General features: G+C 27.6%; 1 pseudogene; it reads right to left on the bottom strand.

Moving 5' to 3' along the window:
* Positions 1 to 4,620: 4,620 nt before the first annotated feature.
* Positions 4,621 to 14,089, bottom strand: LOC101498986 (uncharacterized; annotated as a pseudogene).
* Between the last annotated feature and the right edge of the window lie 205 nt (positions 14,090 to 14,294).

Here is a 14,294-nt window from a genome sequence, read left to right as displayed (position 1 = left end):
TATATATATATATTTAATCTTTTTCTTCAATAATCCTACCGTGACATTATTTGATGATGCATTATCAACTATGACGGTAGACACATTTCTAAGTCCTCATTCCCTCAATACCTCATCAAGCTTCATAGTCATTGTCTCACCTCTATGATTTGGAACCACACAAAAGCTAATGATTCTTTTTCGGTAATTCCACTCAGTATCAACAAAGTGGGTTGTGAGGGTCAAATAATTAATATTTTGGATAGAAGTTCTACAATATATAGTAACAACCACCCTACTACAATTGAACTTGAATAACCCTTTTAATCTAACTTTTTCATTTAAATACAATTGAAAATAATCTCTTGCTACAATACATTTTGATGGTAGGGTAAATTTGAGCTGCAATTGATTACATAAGTACTTAAATCCCTCCCTTTCAACTACTTTAAAGGGTTTCTCATCTAAAATGATAAAAACAACCAAATCTTTTCTACATGCTTGAACTTTAAATCTAGAGCTTGCTACAACAAAACTAGACCCCTCACTTGTTGGAAATTGTAAAATAGTTTGGTTAGGGTCAGTTGCTACATTTAAAGGATATTTTGTGCATCTTGTCATGTGATATTTCATATTAGAAGTACCATGTCTCTTAGATTCAGAAAATACCTTTGATGGCAGTATCTACAAGCAGCAATTCTAATTTCACAATCAAAAATTTCATTGAAATGGTCTCAAACCTCATAAATTTCAGCATGAAAGTAACAACTAATTGACTAGCCAGTTAATTTAGTAATTGAGCAACTTGTTATCATATAAAATCCATACAAACTGAAACAAGTTCAGCTCATAATCATATTATTTTAGCCTAGCATAAAAATATATAACCATATAAGTTCATAATCAAATTCATAATCATTTTTAGACAAACTGAAACTCATAATCAAATTCATACAAACTAAATCGAACCAAACTGAACCACAAAAATAGTTTGAGAAAACTGAACTGAACGGTAATGGCTTCATCTGAATTAGACTAAACCGATTATGTGGTTTTATGCACCGTAATTTTTAATGTAGAAATAAAATTATTTGTTAATCTATTAAAAAATTACACTTCTTATTCAGGAGTCAAAAAGTATTGCATGAGTTTGTGAATTCAAAAGTAAACAAACAAAGTTCAATGTGTCAAAAATAAATTTATTTGAAAAAGTGAATTTTCTTAAATCCATTCAAACAAAATCAGCATGTGAATTTTCCAAAGGAACTACTCTTTCATTGAATGGTTAATAACATTAAATTCAGTTCTTAAGTTATATAAGTAGTTTAGATTTTTTTAATGATAGTTTGGTTCAGTTCATGGTTCAGTTTAGTTCAAAACAGTTATTTGAACAACCCTACTCATAATCATAACACATAATCTAAAAAACCATTCAATTCTTAGCATAGACCGAATTACCAACTAAAGCTAGATTTAAGCAATAAACTTAATTACTATTTCACATGAAACAAATTATTAGAATGGATTAGACAGTAGACAAGTTAAATTATTCAAAAAATTCGTATAGTCTAAAAATAACATACACACTATATTTTCAACAAGTTGATTATCCAAATATTTACGATGTGTTTAACTTATAGTTTTCTGGCCTAGCTCCTTGCATGCTCTTGCCTCCTTGGCCTTGTTTCATTATTTCAAACCAGAAAAGTTCAAAAAATACTAAGTAAGTATTGAGCAGAATCTACAATTTAATTATAAGGAGACAAACGTGAATCTAAAACTATAAAGAATAAACAAATCAAACATGAGTATAAAACTAAAAAGAATAAACAGATCAAACATGAATGTTAAACTAAAAATATAAACAAATCAAACATGAATGTAAAACAACAATGAATAAACAGATCAAATATGAAAGTAAAAAGTAAAACTAAAAAGAATAAACAGAGCAAACATGAACATAAACTCAGGAAACCTAACTTACAACCTTAAGAATTCAGAATACCTTAGCCCAGAAAGGCAAAAACTTACTTAAAATTTTAACCTGAAGATTACTTAAAACATTAAAAAAGAATAAACATATCAAACATGAACATAAAACGAGAAACCAAAACTTAGAAAGTACAAGAACATAAAACCTTAAAACAGAAAATACAAGATGATAAAACGAAAACTTACAAAAATAGCAAATAAATAAATTTGTAAATAACTACAAATGTAAAACTAATACTACATAAACTACACAAGAAAGCACTATCGATTGGAAAAAAATTCACAATATATTACACCATTATATTTGAAACATGAACAATAGTAGTATAATCAGTACCAAAGAAATCCAAAAACACTAAGAAATCATAGATTAATCTTCAAAACTTAAAATATACATTAAGAAACCTTAAAAGAAACCCTAATAAACTAACATTCTCTAATTGCTCAACAAATAAAGGAGATATGGACAACCTCTAAACACTAATACAAAACAGTAACAAATGTTAGTGAAAAAAGATCAAACCCTAACACAAAATTCTAGTGAAAAAACTATTTTTTAAGACAAACATTGAATAAATTTTCTGAGATTGGAGGGTTAAGGTTTGATAAAAATTTAAAAGGAAACTTACATTACAGGTAGATTTCGATGCATGTTTATGGGCTACGGTGAGATGGAGGTGATGGTGATTGTGAGTGAAAGAGACGACCGTTTGAGAGAGATGAGAAAAAGTGAGGTGGTTGAGTCTTTGAAAGTTAGAGTAGTGTGTTTAATTGGGCTTCTTTTTATAAAAAAACACTTGCCTTGGACCAAGGCCACTAGCATGACAAGTGTGTAAAAAAAAAAAAAATTCACTTAGTATCCCTATATGACTATTGTTTGCATATCAATATCTAATATAAAAATAAAAATAAAAATAAAAATATAATTATAGTAATGGATTCAGTCGGATTCGGGTACCAACAGATCCAAATTATTAATCTAAAATCGACCGTGTAGATCCATCTAAATCTATGTTTTTCACCCATCAACCTGTTGAAACCCGACTGCATGCTTAAATTTTCTGTTGGGTCGATCGGATTCGTTATTGTTGTCCACCTCTATATGGGCCAAGAGAATTGGCCTTATGGCCTATTAGAGGATTAGCGAAATCTTTCTTTAAATGCCATTGTAAAAGACTCATTTTTCAACTTTGAAATGAAATATAATTTCTCACCTAATAAAAATAGTGAGAGTGAGAAAGTCTCCTCTTTGGTTCTTCGATTAGAACCATAAATGAATCTTATCAATGAATTTCATTCCATTGTGGCATTCGTCATTGCCTTATCAATCTTTTAGGTTATGACACCTTCCTTCTCCATCTTCTCAATCTAAATTGTCTTTTTGCTCAAAAATAATAATAATCTAAACCATCTTTATTTTCTTTATTTTTCCATTTCATTTGCTACTATATTTGAAGAAAACACTTGGGGTGAATCCTTTCTTTCATGTGAAGGCAACTCAAATCCAAATCCTTTATTTCATGGGGAGGCAACTCAAAAGTATTTTGGTAATGGAATTATATATAAAAATTTAAATAATTATTGATTTAGTATTACTAAAAAAAAATAGAATAGTATATTAGAAATGAACCAAAATTGTGAAAGAGAGATACCATGATAAATGAAAGGAACTAAAGGTGAAAAGAGTAGCAGTACTGTAAGATTAAATGTTAGCGTAAGAAAGTAAAGAAAATTGGCTCTAGCGATTGATGATTATCAAAAAATTATCAATTCGTTTCTCTATAAAATCTCTAACATATTTGTTTATGAAATCCGTTGTTTTGAACCAATTTTTTTCACTGTAAGTTTGATTTGAGTGAAATCAACGCTAAATCGATTGTGTGAAAAGTAGCTACATTATCCTCTAACCAGTTTTCTGACTTTAGGTGAGTTTTCTTGACCTAATTTTGAAATTCACTCGTTTAGAGTGTCTCATATTTTATTTTTTTATGTTTATCCATAAAATTTTGAGTTGAATCGATTGGAGGACGAATCAAGAGTCAAAAGAACATAGACTTTTCGTTTGTGGATTCATATTAGTGTCTGAAAGTGTTGATATAAGATAAAGGGTGAGAGAACGTTTGAATTCATGAGTATATTATAATTGAATTCATGAGTATATTATAATGTGAGATGAAATGAGGAGTTGCATTTCTCAACAATTAATTTAGGACTCTCTATGTATGACGGTAGCCCTATTTATTAGTAATAATTGAATTAATATGATATATTGGAACTTTGTAGGATTAAAATATGAATTAGAAACTTTAATAAGGTATTGTGTGATTTAAGTTTTTATGTTGTATGTGTTGAATGCTTAAATTTTTAAGATATATGTGAGAAATTTTGAATTTTTATGTCGTATGTGATGAAAATTTGAATTTTTATGATGTTTGAGATGAAAGTTTCAATTTTTTATGATTACTTGTTAATGAAAATATGATCTTCATGATATGCAATGGCGGAGCTTGACCGAAAACCTTGAGGTGGCCGACATAAAAATATAATATATAAATTAAATATATAAATAATATTATATAGCAAAAATTTAAGTTGTAATAAACACAAAGTGAAGTATCAAATAATTTAACTACATGAGTTAAGAATACCTTAAAGTAATGCTCTACGCTCTTTAGTTAACTTGAAATTATCAATAATAGACTCAGAACTGATACTTACAACAATTTCCATTTCAATATAAACCGCCATGCTATCTGCCAAAAAGTCAGCTTCCATCTTGTTTCTTAACCTTGATTTAATAATTTTCATTGCTGAAAAAGATCTTTCAGTTGTGGCAGTAGAAACCAGAAGAGTCATGATAAGACGAAGTAGTCTATCAATCAAGTAAAAATTTTGCGTCTTTTCAGTTGCAACCAAACATGAGCACAATTCTTGGATAGTTGATAAATTATTCAAATTTAAATCTTGACGAGCATCAACCAAGAAATGTTGGAGTTGAAATTTCAAATTAATCTTCTCTTGCATGTTAAAAGCTTTATAATTATCCTTAGGAGTCAAAGCACAACTTAGAGTTAACAAATCCATTGATTGCTCACTAAATCTGTTATTCAACTCTTTTAATTGTTGATCAATGGCAGTAAAAAATATTTCAACTCTAAAATAATGCTCTATTGTAACCTGACCTTGTTGAAGACGAGATCGTCCAAATCTTGTTGTTGAATGAACATCGTTGAGATCAGGAATTCCAATATCATGTTTTTCACAAATAGTCTTCACTTCAGTAAATAATGCATCCCAACCATCTTCTCTTAATGCTTGAATAAGATACATTGTTGTTCCAACCAAACACATGGCATTAACTATATCATGAGATTGTTGTTGTAAGGCTTGGCAAAGTATATCAGTTATCCCCATAATTGCTTTCATCAAATGCAAGATAAATATAAAATCAAACGCCTTCAAATAATTATAAGCACTATCAGCATCCCCACGTGTAGAATAACTTCCTCTTTCATTTGTAATTTTTTTTAAAACAATACAAGTTGCCTCATACATATTTATCAAGCTACAAATAGAAGAGAAATATGATCCCCAACGAGTATCCCCAGCTCGTTTCAAAGTACCAATTTGATTTATACCTTTACCAGTTACAATCTCATCAATTTCTAGCAAATGTGCAATTTCCTCTAATTGAGCAGCTTGTAACTCATCACGACGCTTAGTAGAAGAACAAACAACATTAACAACAAAAGTGAGCTTCTCAAAAAATTTATGAATTGAAACAACTTCTCTTGATGCACTAACCAAAGCAAGTTGCAATCGATGAGCAAAACAATGGACATAGTATGCATAAGGACAATCTTTCATAAGCCGTGCTTGTAAACCGTTCCATTCTCCTCTCATATTACTAGCACCATCATACCATTGACCACACATGTTAGAAACATCAAGATTATGTCGTGAAAGTATATCACATACTTCTTCTTTCAGAGTTAAAGTTGTAGTGTCTTTAACATGTGCCACAAAAAAAACTCGCTCTTGTATTAAACCAACTTTGTCAACAAATCTTAACACAAGAGACATTTGTTCCCTTTTTGATTCATCACGAGTTTCATCTACAACGATGCAAAATTTGGAATCACCAATTTCTTCACATATATGTTTTCTCACCCTACTAGAAAGAATATGCAAAAGCTCCTTTTGAATTTGATGTGAAGTATATTTAGAATTATATGGAGCATTTTCCAACACAACTTTCGCAACTTCATCATTGTAAGTTGCCAAGAGTTTTATCAATTGGAGAAAATTGCCTTGATTTTTTGACCCACTAGTTTCATCATGTCCCCTAAAAGCACAAAAGCTTGAAGTGTTAACCAATGAACAATGTCAATTGATGTCTTGAGACGTATTCGATTCTTCAAAATTTGTTCTGAGCTTTGCACTTGAAAAGTATTCCTAATATGTTCATCTTGATTCAACAAGTTTAGACAAGCTTTCATTGCATTGTTGTGTGGTGAGCAAGGATCCATCCCTATGTGTTTGAGAAAGGCGCAAAATTTTCAATTTTTAATTTTCTTCCAATTTCTAAAACCTGTACCAATGAAGACATCTGACCCAGGACGTCTAGTTGGTCTTTTGCTAAATAGATAGCATGGTAAACAATATGCAGCATCTTTAGAAGGTGAATATTCTAGCCATGAAGAAAATATGTTAAACCAAGCATATTGAAACCGTCTTGGATGAACCTCATTGCCAGATAAAGGATATTCTTCTAAATGTATTTGATAAGGACCAAATTTTAGATACGCTCTTCGTATTGCACCCAATTTATTTGGTGGATATTGCCAAATTTAAGGGCGCTTTCCAGGGTCACGTTCTAAACATTTCTCAAAGTCATCTTCGAAAACTCTAGGAACCTTGGAAAGATGATTCTCATTTTCTTCAATTCTTGGATTCTCAGAGATAGTTTCAGATGTAGAAGTTATAATTTTTTCATCTCTTTCACTCTCACAAATTTTCCTCTTGAAAAAAGAATCAATTCTTTTACTCTTCTTCATTCTCAGAAACTTATCTAAATCAATCAACTTAAAAATGCAACAAAACTCAAACATCTTATATGCAACAAAAAACTCAAGCACTTCATATATACATAAAATCAAACACCTTATGTGCGACAAAAAAACTCAAACACTTCATATAGACATAAAATCAAACACCTTATGTGCGACAAAAAAGCTCAAACACTTTATATTCACATAAAATCAAACACCTTATGTGCAACACAAAAACTCTATAAAAAATCAGCACTAACGTCTAATTGAAACTCCAAACCAAAATTCCAAACTCCAAATCAAAGCTTCAAACTCAACACTAACAATGTAAGCTTTAAATTTCATGCTAACATAAATCAAACCTAACAAAAATCAACACTAACTAACAAAAATCAGCAATAACAAAATAGAAATTTGAACCTTTTGAGAGTTGCAGCGAACAAAGCAGTCAGACAGAGGCGATCTGGAGAGTTGCAGTGAACATGCCCGAGAGCGACGAACGGGCAGAACGGCCACGAAGGCAATCAGGCAGAGGCGGCCGCCGCAGGCCCGCAGCGAGCAGAGGAGCGATTTGTGATTTGGCAGAGGAGCAGAGGAGCGATTTGTGATTTGGCAGAGGAGCAGAGACGTTCGCGCGTTTGTCGTGATTGATTCATGAATCTGATTATGGAAGAGGGAGAGAGGAAGACTGTAACTTGTAAGCAAGAAGGAGAGAATCAGAGAAGAGAACAGAGAAGGAGAGAGGCTGAATGGAAGAGAGAAGAAGAAAGAGAAAATTGAATTAGGTTTAGGTATTCTTATAATTCTTTAATTTTAATATGGGCATTTTAGTCATTTTACCTATAATTTTTTTTTTCTTGGGGTGGCTGGGGCCTCCCTGTCCCTGAGAAGCTCCGCCCCTGAACATGTGATGTACGTTTTTAGTGATTTTTAAATGAGGTGGTGATTTTGCATAAGTGATTTTTGAAGTATATGATACAATCTTAGTAGTTTGTGTAAGAATATTTAATTTTGATAATGCTTCATCACATCATAGCATATGCATCTTCTTGAAAGTTGCATTTGTGACATTTATTTTTTTCATTGACATTAATGATTTTTTATAACTCTTTATTATATGTATGTTTTTTATTGTCTTTAACGTATTTATTTATTTTATTTATTGTAATTTTTAGATAATTTTATGAGTTATTTAAGTAAATTGTCGCTTGTAATTCTTAGATTAATTTGTAGTTTTTGTTTTATTTTGTTGCTCCGACGAAACAAGTTAATCATTTGAATGGTACGTTACTCTTAAAATTATGCAGTTATTATTGCATTGTCTAATAATGAAAAAATTTCAAATTACAAATTACAAATATTATTTTATTAGTATTATATATAACAAGAAAAAAAAAATGTGTGAATATAATAGTATTATGATGGGCAAGGTGTTGAGAAAAGTGCTCTGGTCCAATTTAAAAGCCTTTGAGGCTTGTGCTTTTGAAGGAGAAAACGGACAGTTATATAAAATGAAGGGCTAAATTACATTTGTGGTCCTTTAACTTAATCTCAGGTAACGTTTTAGTCTTTATCTTTTTTTTTTTCCCGACTTGGTCCTTTATTTTAATTTTAAGTGACAATTTGATATTTTATGTTTTAAAATTTCAACAATGTTATCCTTTTTTATACAAAAATTCAAAAAAAAAATTCAATTAAAACTCATAAAATTAATTATATTCTTCAATATATTACAAATTTCATCAAATTCGTAACGCAAATCTTCAAATAAACTCATATTTTCATACTTTATTTGATATTGTTAGGAATAAATGACTAAATCGGGAAAAAAAAAAGATAAAGGACTAAAACGTTACCTGAGATTAAGTTAAAGAACCACAAATGTAATTTAGCCTATAATGAAGCAGACAACGTGAAATGCTTGATATTGTTAGGAGCGCTGAATCGAAGAAGAAAAAAAAAAGGACGCAAACAACATTTAACTAAATTATGCCCCCACGCTGCACAAATATTAATTAATTAATTTTATAAGTTTTATAAGTAATATTTTATATATTATAAATATATTTATTTTATAATATTACTTTATTGATTTGTAATAATTGAATATGATTAGGAAAATTAAAATGAGGGAAAATCATATTTATCACAATCATTTAATTTAATTTTTTAAATATTTTGTAAAATTCGTATGATAATTTATTATATAGGATAATTGTTTGACTCATTGTACTTTGATTGTCAATTTATTTTTCAACATATAATGGTACTTGTATTTATTTGATGAAATAAAATGTAAAATATAAATTCAAAAATAAGATGTAAAAATTTAAAAATATGATTGACTATTAAATATTTTTTATTTTAAAAAAATGTTAATGTAAAATTATATTGTAGCGTAGTCTAAATTTATTTGTTTTATTAGTAAGATATTTTAATTGCGAGCACGAGAAGTTGTTGTAAAATAAAATTATTGAATATATTTCATCAAGAGTTTGAAATTTATTTTATTAAAGATTTACATATACTTTAAATTAATTTTACGTATTTAAAAAATTTAACTAATTATTTGTGCAATTGAATTATAGTTATGTTGATATGTACCAAAAATAAATTCTATTAAAAAACAATTTAATTTTATGCAATATTTAATTTTTCATTTATTTTTTAACATTCAAATTATCATTATAATAAGGAAAATAAAAATAAAAAATAGCATTCAATTATAAATATATAATTTAATTGAGGAAAGTTTAGTGTTAATATATTTTTCCAGAATACATATATAGTAAACTTTTGTTCATTATATTTTTTAATATATTTATATATATTATAATTGGAAGTAACTTTTTTTTAATAATTTTTCATATATTTGTATTTTATGATTATTTTTAATAAATTTTTGTATTTTCTGTCAAATAGAATATATATTTTTATTTTATAAAATATTATTAAAAAAATAGATTGACATAAATTGAAAATAATGAGTAATTGAATTTTTAACGTATAAAATCATTACTCACCGTAAGTGGAATAATCGAATATGATTAGGAAAATTAAAATGATGGAAAATCATGTTTATCACAATCATCTAATTTAATTTTTAAAATATTTTGTTAAATTTGTATGATAACTTATTATACATGATAATTGTTTGACTCATTGTACTTTAATTGTCAATTTATTTTTCAACATATAATGGTATTTGTATTTATTTGATGAAATAAAATATAAAATACAATCCCAAAAATAAGATGTGAAAATTTAAAAATATGATTGACTATTTAATATTTTTTATTTTAAAAAAATGTTAATGTTAAATTATATTGTAGTGTAGTCTAAATTTACTTGTTTTATTAGTATGATGTTTTAATTGCGAGCATGAAAAGTTGTTGTAAAAACAAAAATATTGAATATATTTTATCAAGAGTTTGAAATTTATTTTATTAAAGATTTACATATACTTTAAATTAATTTTAGGTATTTAAAAGTTTTAACTAATTGTTTGTGCAATTGAATTATAGTTATGTTGATACGCACCAAAAATAAATTCTATTAAAAATACTTAATTTTCCATTTATTTTTTAACATTCAAATTATCATTATAAATAAATATATAATTTAATTGATGAAAGTTTAGTGTTAGCATATTTTTTCAGAATACATATATAGTAAACTTTTGTTCATTATATTTGTTAATATATTCATATATATTATAATTGGAAGTAACTTTTTTAATAATTTTTTATATATTCGTATTTTATGATTATTTTTAATAAATTTTTGTATTTTCTGTCAAATAGAATATATATTTTTATTTTATAAAATATTATTAAAAAAATTGTTTGACATAAATTGAAAGTAATTATAAATGGATTGACATTAATGAGTAATTGAATTTTTAACGTATAAAATCATTACTCACCATAAGTAGAATAATATAATTGTTCATGAAATGAGAATTAGATAAAGAACATTTATGACGATATTTATGAGTGATTAGGTGAATTTTTTTCATTGAATTTAATGACTAATAATATTATAAAATAATTTATAAATTTATTATAAAATAACTTATAAAATAATTTGAATAAATTATTATCAAATTGTAAAATAATCTATAAATTATAAATAATTGTAAAATAATTTTATAATTTATTTATCAAATAGATTTTGGAGATATTAAAAAAATTGTGGAAGGAAGAGGAGAAGCAGAAATAGGGATGGAAGAGATTAAATAAGTTGTTGAAGGAGGAGAGCATATAACACAATAATAACACTCATATAAAGCTAAAATATATTATTGTTGGTACTTCTGTTCTATAAATTAGATTGATAAAATTAAATATATATTATTGATATAAAGCTAAATATATATTATTGTTGGATATCTCTCTTTTATAAATTGGATTGATAAAATTGAATATATATTATTTATATAACTATTGATTTTTTAAAATAGTGTGGAATTAATGTGAAAGATGTTGGACAAACGTTATGAAATAATTATATGACGTTACAGAATAATAATGTGAAATTAATTTAGAAAATTTTGAGTAGACGTTATGAAATAATATTTAAATAGGATATAGTATAAGATAATTGATGGTTTACAGAATTTGTGAAAAAGTTAGAAATTGTATATATATATATATATATATATATATAATAGATTATTGATATAAAGTTAAATATATATTATTGTTGGGTACTTCTCTTTTATAAATTGGATTGATAAAATTGAATATATATTATTGATATAACTATTATTTTTTAAAATAGTGTGAAATTAATGTGAAAGATGTTGGACAAACGTTATGAAATAATAATGTGACGTTACAGAATAATAATGTGAAATTAATTTAGAAAATTTTGAGTACATGTTATGAAATAATATTTAAATAGGAGATAGTATAAGATAGTTGATGGTTTATAGAATTTGTGAAAAAGCTAGAAATTGAATAGAGAAAACTCTCTATGAAGATGTACACGTCAGCTTTTTGGCTGAGTTGGAAAATATTTGCCTATGTGGAAGAAATATCGTGAGGTGGCAGCGAAGTCTGTTTTAAATATATATAATAGATTAAGAGATAAAAAGCACGAGTCAAGGAATTACATCGTTGCACTGCCCAAAATCTATATCGGTTTATTTTCTTTTCTATGTTGTTTATTTTTATGAATACGAGTAGGTAATTTTATTTTGATTATATCATAGATGAACTTATTTGAATCTATATAGTTTTGATTTTTATATACTATTTGTACGGTTATAACATATTTATTTATTTTTGTTCTTAATATTTCTGTAACTGATCAATATAAAATTTAACTTAGGTATTATTTTGTTATTAGAAAATAGGTTGTTATTAGAAAATTTAAAATAGATGTTCATGTTTCAATATTGTTATAGAAATATAAAATATTAACATGTATTTTTAGGAATTAAACGATCGTAAAAGTTTTGAGTAATAAACTAGATCACCTAAGGGATTGAGAGTCATTGTTATAATAAAGAGATTTTGAGCTAGGGAAATGATCTTAGTTTAGTGGGTTAATTCGACGTAACCAAATAGGATAGATTGTCTAAATAGTGAATTAATAATTACATAATAAAAATGAGGTGATTTGAATCCCTAATTGTTTTTCTCAATTTGAAAGTTCTCTGGTTAATTTGAAACTTGTTTGAAGTTATAATCCAATTTACCAAACCATTTATTTATCTAAGTGTTCACAACTTTGTTGTGTAACTAAATTAATAACAATCTATATGGAGATGACTTTACGTATCATTATTATTACTTGAACGATTTGGTACACTTGACAAAGAATTGTCAATTTTTTGTATGGAAGTTGTCTTAGTGGCAGTAATGTATATGGATCATATAGTTTTTAAGAGCATGCATAGCATTGCACTATCTTGTAATTGTTTTGTTGTGATTAATGTGTATCTAATGTGATAATAATTCCCCTTAGATGATTTGATATTATAATGAGATATTGATTTTTCCTAAAGGATTTTGATGTATAATATGATATTATTTTCTGAATGTTTTGATCTAATGTGATGTTTTTGATACAACTCTATGATGATTAGTTTCATGTTCTTTTTACTTATATTATACTATCAACATGATTTCGAAACCTCATTTGTTGTTTGTGTGTGTGCCTTTTGCAAACGCATTACAAGTTGTAAGTTGGTGATCCATGTTCTGATAGGTGATACCGGTGGAGAATCTTCTATTGTATATGACCGAGTTTTACATTAAAATATTATATTGTAAAATTATTGACAATCAAATATTGTTTGAAGATAAAGTCAATCACCTATACATTTTTGAATAATTTAATGTCCAGAAATGAAGAACTTTGGCTGCTTTAATTCCAATTTATTTTTAAATAACAAGATTGTTTTTATAAGCCTGGTGTCTTATAACCACATTAAACCTCACACTGTTGATTAAGCCTTAGCTGACCCTAAGTGGTTTGAGGCCATGAAATCTATGTTAAACTCACGTAGGTCAATGGACCTTGGTCATTAGCCCCTATCCCACCTCATAGAAGGTCTATTGTGTGTCAATGAGTATTTAAGGTCAAGGAAAATCTAGATGGTGGTGTTAACATGTGTAAGAATAGATTGGTTGGCAAAGGTTTCAATTAAGAACCTGGTTTTTACTTTGCTAAAACATTATCCCCTGTGGTTAAATCTACCGCTATTCGAATCATTTTAACCTTGGCCTTATCCTTGCATTGGGACATTCAACAAATTTATATGAATAATGTTTTGCCTCAGTGGTGTATGCCTCACGCGGATATACTCTTTTTACTCTCATTCATGATTTCATTGGCAAGCTCAACACTTAATTTTCTCTAAACCATATGGGTTACCCTAATTATTATCTTGGCATTAAAGGCAAGTATATGAGCAATTGCAATATGCTTCTCACTAAAACTAAATACATTTGTGATTTTATTCATAGAGCCAACATGGTGCTAAAAGTGTCTCTATCCCCATGTCTAGTAGTTGCAAGCTCATCAGGTTTGGAGTTGACACCTTCCTTGATCTTCATTCGCTTAGGTCTATAGTTGGGGCCCTTCAATATGCTACACTTACACGTCTAAATATCTAATTTAGTGTCATTAAAGTGTGTTAATTTCTCTTCAAATTCACTGCAGTCTCATTGGCAAGTTATCAAGCGCATCATTTGTTCCCTTCAATGGACAATTCATCATATGGCTTATTACTGCAGTCTGCCTCTCATTATCCTCGTTTCT

Source organism: Cicer arietinum, chromosome 1 (assembly GCF_000331145.2).
Source record: "Cicer arietinum cultivar CDC Frontier isolate Library 1 chromosome 1, Cicar.CDCFrontier_v2.0, whole genome shotgun sequence".
Taxonomy (NCBI): domain Eukaryota; kingdom Viridiplantae; phylum Streptophyta; class Magnoliopsida; order Fabales; family Fabaceae; genus Cicer; species Cicer arietinum.
This window is presented reverse-complemented; position numbering and strand designations above follow the sequence as displayed.